The sequence below is a fragment of the Notechis scutatus genome, chromosome 2 (genome assembly GCF_049901735.1).
Source record: "Notechis scutatus isolate UNSWTSFEM ecotype Mainland chromosome 2, rNotScu1.2, whole genome shotgun sequence".
Classification (NCBI taxonomy): Eukaryota; Metazoa; Chordata; class Lepidosauria; order Squamata; family Elapidae; genus Notechis; species Notechis scutatus.
Genome location: NC_142010.1, coordinates 256,338,596 through 256,347,417, shown reverse-complemented (window position 1 = coordinate 256,347,417; position 8,822 = coordinate 256,338,596).

Here is an 8,822-nt window from a genome sequence, read left to right as displayed (position 1 = left end):
AATGGAGTGGAATGGAATAGAATAGAACAGAACAGAACAAAATAGAAATTATAGAGTAGAATAGAATAGAATAGAATAGAATAGAATAGAATAGAATAGAATAGAATAGAATAGAATAGAATAGAAATTATGGAATAGAATAGAATAAAATGGAATGAAATGGAATAGAATAGAACAGAACAGAATAGAATAGAAATTATGGAATAGAATAGAATAGAATAGAATAGAATAGAATAGAATAGAATAGAATAGAACAGAGCTGGGAGGGACCTTGGAGGTCTTCTAGTCCAGCTCTCTGCTCTGGCATGAGACCCTATATATCATTTTGGACAAGTGGCTGTCCAGTCTCTTCTTAAAAACCTCCAGTGATGAAGCGCCCATGATTTTTGAAGTATTTGAGGGGCTTCCACAAAGGAGAGGGAGTCAACTAATTTTAAAAAGCCCCAGAATTCAAAACAAGAAAGACTGGATGGAAACTAATCATGGAGAGAAGCAAGCTGGAACTAAGGAGAAACTTCGTGGCAGTGAGGATAGTGAACCAGTGGAACGGCTCGCCTCCAGAAGTTGTAGGGCCCCCATCAGTGGAGGCTTTTAAATACAAATGGGATAGCCATGTCTGGAATGGTAGGATCTCCTGCTTGAGCCAGAGGTTGGATTAGAAGACCTCCAAGGTCCCCTCCAGCTCTATTCTGAACTAGATCGATACCCGTGCTTCGCTACGAAACCATGTGGTCGGGCTTAGTTTTTGAGGAGGAAAATAAGGGGGGGAAATTCTGCCTCTGCCTACCAGCATCCATCGGTAATCATCTGGCTAGTGTCCTGTCAGTGTGTGAGTTGAGGGCTGTTTGGAAACTGAAACAGTATTTGCTGTGTGAGCAAGAAGGAGACAGCAAGGAGCCTGGGCGTGGCTTAGCCCAACTGTTCTGTACTAAGGGTGCTTGGTGCTGTGAAACTGAAATTCTCCTCTGCTGGTGTTTTGTATTTGGAACAGATTTCTTTTCAGGTGGGGAGGGGGAGTAGAACTCCTTAGCATCAGAGCGTGTTAATAATAATAATAATAATAATATAGGAAATACTAATGCTCTGATGGTCATTTCGAAAAATCCTTTCTTAGTGAGCATCTAGAAGCCAAGAGGAACATACGTGCCAAATTTCAAGTTTGTAGGCTTTATGGTTCTGGAGATTTCGTGATGATGTGTGAGTGGCATTTCGCTTTTATATAGAGAGAAGATTGAAATAGATCAGAGAGGGAGAGAAGTGGCGAGAGGGTGCATCTGTTTTTTCTGACATTACTGGGCCGGAACAACAGGTAGGTGACCATCTCATTTTCCTCTTGTGGAAGATCCTCAAGGGAAGTTTTGTACGTAAGGAAAAATATCATCACCATCATCATCTGTTTAAGTTTTAGAACTATCTCGGGTGTCAGTCATGGGCCGGTTGAAAAGGAAAAGGATGAGGATTATGCAGAATTGTGCAAAGTATTATGCAGGTTCACACAGCACAGATTAGTGAAACATCCAGAGTTCACACAGCCTATTATGCCCAAAGAAATCACAGTAGAATATTATTAGATACATGCAGATTAGAGAATGGACGTGCATAGAGAATATTAAATACACAGACTTAAACTATCGTTGGTTAAGTTAAAACTCACCCCTCTCCTAGGAAAATGAAATATTTTACGATATACTAAAAAGACAGAATATTTCTCCTCAAAAGAAAAGTAGAAACTCAGAGGCAGAAACCTTTGCTAATGGACCATTACTCTGGCCTGGGCCAGTCTATTTTACATAACAAAGATCTACTCCAGGTAGAGTTATAATAGGAATTGCCCAAAGCCCTTTCATTACATCACCATCCAGCAAGGCTCAACCAAGCCTGGTACTCAGGACAGCCTATAGAGTTGCCCCTGCATGGCCCCATGGGAGTCTGACAACCAATCAGAACACAAGCTCAAATTCAAATCCCAACAGAGGACATAAAACCAAGGGGCTCTCAGCATCTCTGCCCTTTTTCTTCACCCAAGGCATGTGATCCTGTCCACCATTAAGTCATCGTTCCAAGCAGTCATCATGTTTCCAGCGTCTTTCTTCCCACTTGGAACTGAACCCAGAAGGATATTTCTTCCAACACTATTTTTACACACCTTTCAAAAGATTATAAAAAAGCTAAGAAGGAAATGAAAAGATTAGAACACATCCTCTGTAGCAGTCAACAACACCCAGATAATCAGGGATTAACACCAGACAAACAAGCAAACAGAAAATAATACCCTTATCAAGGAATTATCAAGGAGAAAACAACATCCCCACCCACACTAGAAGGACAAGCAAACAGAGAACAAATTTCACACTTGTTACCAGGTTACCTAGTCAGGTAAGGAAACATTTGCAAACACAGTTAATCCTCGAGTAACAACCGTAAATGAGGCCCTCAGTTGTAAATTGTGATAGTCACAAAGCAGATCACCATATGACCAGACGTGATTTTTACAACATTGGTGGCAGGTAAGCAAAACGGCGGTTCTAAAGTGAACAGGACATTTGCTAAGCGAACTCATTGTTCGTCATGGGACAGTTTTTGCCAAAAGCCAGAAGTAAACTCCATTGTTAGTTGCAGTCATGGGACTGTAGGTTTGCTGCAAATAGCTATAAACATGGACTGGCTAAATATGGCTATAAATATGGCATCTGAAATGTGATCATGTGACCTTGGGGGAGGGGGGGCAGATGTCAGAACTTTGAAGCCAGATCATAAGTCCCTTTTTCCGGGTCCATGGTAAGGTTGGTCACAAAGCAACTAGTCATAAGTTGAGGATTATCTATAAGCAACCAAATTCAGAGAACACCAACGACCCTACAAGCTACTTTGGAGGCTGGTTTTCACAACCTGCAGAGACAATATCTGGATTGGCAGGGCACACTGAACTACAGTGTATGCATCGGGCATGCCTCTGAATATTTATTTATTTTATTTATTTATTTGATTTGCCAATTGTTTACAAGATAATAAGTATAAGTGTATACATAGTTGTGAATACATGAAATGGGTACATATAAGAAAATAAAAGAATAAGAGAAACAATAGGACAGGGACGGTAGGCACGATAGTGCGCTTTATGCACGCCCACAGACCTCTTAGGAAAGGGGTGAGGTCAATAGTAAACAGTCTAAGGTTAAAGTTTTTGGGGTTTGGGGAAGAGACTATAGAGTTGGGTAGAGTATTCCAGACATTGACCACTCTATTGCTGAAGTCGTATTTCCTGCAATCAAGTTTGGTGCGGTTTACTTTGAGTTTGTATCTATTGTGTGCTCTTGTGTTGTTATGGTTGAAGCTGAAGTATTCATTCACAGGTAGGACATTGCAATGTATGATTTTATATACCATGCTTAGGTCAGACCGAAGACGGCGTAATTCAAGGTTTTCTAGTTTTAGAATTTCAAGTCTGGTGGCATAAGGTATTCTACAACGAATAGAAGAGTGGAGAACTCTTCTTGTGAAATATTTCTGGACTTTCTCAATTGTGCTAATATCAGATACGTAATGAGGGTTCCAGACTGATGAACTGTATTCGAGTATTGGTCTAGCAAATGTTTTGTATGCTCTGGTTAGTAGTGTGATATTACCAGAGAAAAACTACGTAGGATTAGGTTAACAACTCTTAATGCCTTTTTGGCTATGTAGTTGCAGTGGGCTCTAGCACTTAGATCATTAGAGGTGAGTATTCCAAGGTCCTTTACAGAGCTTGGGTCATCAACAAGATCTTGACTATTCAGCTTGTATTTTATTTTCTGATTTTTTTGCCAATATGTAAGACAGAGCATTTATTTGTTGAGATTTGAAGTTGCCATTTGTTTGACCATTCAGATACATAGTCAAGGTCTTTTTGTAAGGTAGCAGTATTGTCTGTGGTATTGAACAGCTTTACATCATCAGCGAAGAGAACGCAATTGCTCTTAATATGATCACAGAGGTCGTTTATGTAGAGTATGAAGAGAGTTGGTCCTAGAACACTGCCCTGGGGACACCACTATTGACAGGTACTGGATTTGATAGAACGCTCCCGATTTTGACCATTTGTTGTCTGTTTGACAGGAATGCTTCTATCCAGTTATTCAGTTGTCCAGAGATACCATAGGATTTTATTTTTAGGAGTAGTTTGTTGTGTACCACTGAATCAAAGGCTTTACAGAAGTCTGTGTAGATTGCGTCAATTGCTTTGCCCTGGTTGAGTTGTGTCGTCCATATGTTTTTGCAGTGTAAGAGTTGCAGATTACAGGATAGTTTTTTTCTGAAACCAAATTGTTTATTGGAGAGTAGGTTGTTTGACTCTAAGTGGAGGATGATGGATTGGTTAATAATTGATTCCATGACTTTACAGGTGACGCAGCATAAGGAGATTGATATCCAACATCAAAAGCAGCCATGGTGACACATAGCGGATTAACAGAGTTGGAAGGGACCTTGTAGGTCATCTAGTCCAACCCCCCGCCCACGGCCCAAGAAGGAGACCCTACACCATTTCTGACAGGTGGCAGTTCAGTCTCTTCTTGAAAACTTCCAGGGATAAAGCTCCCACAACTTCTGAAGGCAACTTCTGTTCCATGGGTTGATTGCTCTCCCTTGTCAGAAAGTTTCTCCTTATTTCCAGGTTGAATCTCTCCTCCTCCTCAGTTTCCATCCATTATTCCTTGTCTGGCCTTCTGGTGCTTTGGAAAATAACTTGACCCAATCTCCTCTCTGTGATAGTCCCTCAAATATTGGAAGACTGCTATCCTGTCTCCCCTGGTCTTTCCCTTCACTAGACTAGCCATGCCCAGGATTCCTGCAACCGTTCATCCTATGTTTTTGCCTCCAGTCCCCTAATCATCTTGGTTGCTCTTCTCTACACTCTTTCTAGAGTCTCAACATCTTTTTTACAGTGTGGTGACCAAAACTGGATGGAGTACTCAAGGTGTGGTCTTACTCCAAATATTGGAAGACTGCTATCATGTCTCTCCTGGTCCTTCTCATCACTAGACTAGCCATGCCCAGTTCCTATAACCCAGGGGTCTTCAAACTTGACAGCTTTAAGACTCGTGGACTTCAACTCCCAGAATTCCTCCTCTAGTCATGTTAGTTCAGGAATTCTGGGAGTTGAAGTCCACAAGTCTTAAACTTGCCAAGTTTGAAGACCCTTGCTGTAACCATTCATTGTATGTTTTAGCCTCCAGTCCCCTAATCATCTTTATGGTTTCATAAACCCCCTTTGTAGTATTGGAACACACATCATGTGTGGAGTTTCAGCTGCTCTACAAATGCCACATAAACCTGCATCAGGACACACGCTGGTTATACGGAACAGGGGAGTTTGACTGTTCAGACAACTGCCCTGGCTACTGCTCTGTTTCTAGGTAAAATGCAAAGAGGTTGTTATGACATATGAAGCCCTGTATGACTTAGGACATGGTCATTTGACAGACCGAGTCTGCCTTCCCCTCTTTGCGCTTCCCTGGGTTGTACTGCCTTCAGAAGAAGCTATTCAGCTCATCAAGTTCTGTTTAAGGAAGTTTGGCACTGAAGTTAGTTTGCCTCACAAGGTGAGAAGAAATAGATGGACTTAAGTTGTTTGTCTGTATGGAGATTCTCAGTCTTCCAGGTCATGGTTGTCCCTAAAGTGCTTTTTCAAAAGGCAACTGAACTTTGTTTAACCTTGAAGACATTTTGCTTCCCCCTCCAAACAGCTTCTTCAGTTCTGAACCGAAGAAGCTTCTTGGATGAGAAGCAAAACATCTTCAAGGGAAAACAAAGTCCAGTTGCCTTTTGAAAAAGAACCTTTCAGACTTCAGTTATTTGTTTCCAGGATCTTTTGGTAATGTTAAAAAAGAGAAAGAAGAAAGCGTTTTAAGGATATTTTTAATGGTGTTTCCCCTTGTAGCCTTTCAACGATATCGTGGTAGGAAGGGCAGCAATAAAATAAACATGACATTTCTAATTATTAAAGAAGAGATGATTTTTCTTCATCCATTCTATCATTCTTTTTAAAAAGGACAATTCTGCCCTCTGGTGCCTGTTTAGTTTCATTAAATGCAAGAATTGTTGCTGAAGTAGCTCAAAAGTGAACTTAAATGAAAAGCAATCAAGTTTCTTTATTTTACCTTTAGGAAAGCTGGCAAGTAAAATAAGAGTGGTTCAAGGAAAATAAAGCAATAGAATTGTGTTCAGCTTTGGTAATTTTAAAATTAGTAGTGCTTACAGAAAATAAATTTGCACTGAGACTCAAATTAGGGACAGTCTTGTCTTTAAACCTGAATGTGAATGGGAATGTTTGTGTGAATCCAGTCGTGGTTTATAACTTTCCATTGTTTTTAAATACAGACAAGATGGCTTATTTAACAAACCATGATTAAAATAAACCATAGCTTAATGCAAGGTGGGAGCCCACAGGATCCTGTAAATTCACAAGAGTTGTTGTTATATTCTATAAATTTCTAAGCTGAAAATTGAAGGAAAGCTGTGGGCCCATTTTGGAATGCTGGACTAGGGAGATGTGCTTATAAAAGGACCAAAAGTAGCCATTCACAAAAACTTGTTTTACTACTAGGAGGTGAATAAGCCCTCCAGATGTTCTCTCCAACAACTGCTGTTGTTACTGTGGATGTTACTTCAGGGCTCCAAGTGCTGTTTGTTGGATATGGATTTTTTTAAATGACTTCATATATATCACTAGTCTCCCACAATTATAGTGAATCACTTCTGTAGTCCCATGTTAGGCATAAAAGCTGGCTGGGTGACTTTAGGCCCGTCCCTCTCTCTCAGTCCAATCCTCCTCACAGGGTTGTTGTGGGGAAAATAGGAGGAGGAAGGAGTATAATGTATGTTTGTTACTGATAAAGTAATAAAGGCAGGATAAAAATCAAATAATTAAATAGTATATAGGGTGGCCATATAATTTCCTAAATAAAGAAAAGCCTGGGTAAAAGTGAAGATGTTACAGGTAGTCCTTGACATACGACCACAGCTGAGCCCAAAATTTCTTTTTTTTTTCCAAAATTTTTATTGATTTTTAAAAAACAAACATAAACAAACAAAACACAAAACATGAAAACATAAAACATCTTTTTTGAAAGCAGCTTGATCCCGGGTTGCATCTCTTCGTACAGACACAAATTCAAGTTCATGCTCATTTTTATATACCATTCCATATCTTATTACCATTCTACATTTTCTATATAGCTTCTCCCCTCTTTTAACTCTCTTAATTCTATTTTATTTATTTCATCTCAATTTAAATCATTATATTTATATCCTTTGTCTGTCCTGTTTCAGCTGTCTATTATCTTTTCTCACTAAAACAAAATTTCTCCTGTATTCACTGATTGGAGTATGACGCCTTTATATCTTTCCCCTAAATTTATAACAATATAATACATAACTTTCATTCGGATTCTGCTTAGTACATTCTAAAGCTACACACTATATTTTAAGAAAAGAAGAAATTATAAGTATATAATATAATTAAAACAACAATCCATACCAATTCAACTCTTATCGTTAAAATTAATATTCATTTAAATCTTAAACATTTTACACATTACTTTTCAAATAGGTATCATGCTTCTATGGGAACACTTATAAATTTTACGTAGTTACTTCCCCCCATTTCACTTATATTTTAAAACATTGTGTAATTAAAATGTTCCCATTCCTTCCTAATTCAATTCTCTCATTTCATTTATTTTGTTCAAAAAAGTTTCACTGAATTACACTGAGTATTTTATCCCATTTTTTAATCATATATTGTTACAATTTTCTAACATTATTTCTAATACAAATATAACAATACAATCTTATGTACCTTTGCAGAATCTCATTTTCAGTTATATTTTTACCCATTATCTCTGAATAAGTCCTGTTTCTTTACATCTTGCTCCAAACCTTTGTAGCTTCTCTTCCCTTCCTTCCTCCCTTGCTTCTTCACTCTACCTTTTTTACCCCCTTGTTTCTCCACCTCCATTTCGCTCTCCTCTCCTGTGTTCTTCTTTTCTGTTGCTTTCTGACATTATATCCACTTTTCACCTTATTTTTCCCTTTTTTGGTTTTTTTTTTAGGTCTTAAAATCTTCATTCTCTTTCCCCTTTCTTCCCCAGATAAAGTTACTTGTTCATTAAAGATGGCTTCTTCTTCGTCCCAATCTTCTTGTTGCGCAGTCTTTTCTTGTAGTTTCTCATAGGTACAGATCGCCATTTCTAAGAAATGAAAAACGGAGTCAAAAGAGCCCTTCCCTTCTTGTTCCTCTTCTTTATATTTTTTAAATTCCATTTTCAGTTCATCCACAAGTGATGCCATTGTAAGAAATTTTTTAAACAACCACCCAATTGTTTTTAATCATTCAAATATAATTTCCAGAAGTCCCAAAGTCACCAAACAATCCAAATACACACAAGCTGTTTCATTTAACACTTTCTTCTTCTTTCACTTTCTCTTCCTGGGGTTACTATTTAGTTACAAAGTTCCAGTTAAAATGTATCTTTTAGAAGTTTTATTAGATTTAACTTTAGATTCTTTTAAATTCCAAGCAGCCTCCTCCAGCCAAATCTTGCTCTTATTCTTTTCCTCTCCCTTCCCACTTACAGCAAAAAAAAAAAAAAAAAGTTTTTTAAGTGTTCAGAAATCTTTATTGTCCCCTTGGCATTTAATTTTCCAGTTTAATTACCTGTTGATGCCAAAGTGGATTTTTCCGATTTCTCATTCAACTGCTGTCAACGTAAGGAAGGAGAGTGAGAAAAAAAACTTTCCCTTTTCACTTTCATTCGCTGCTTCCGAATCTTCTTTGGGAGCGA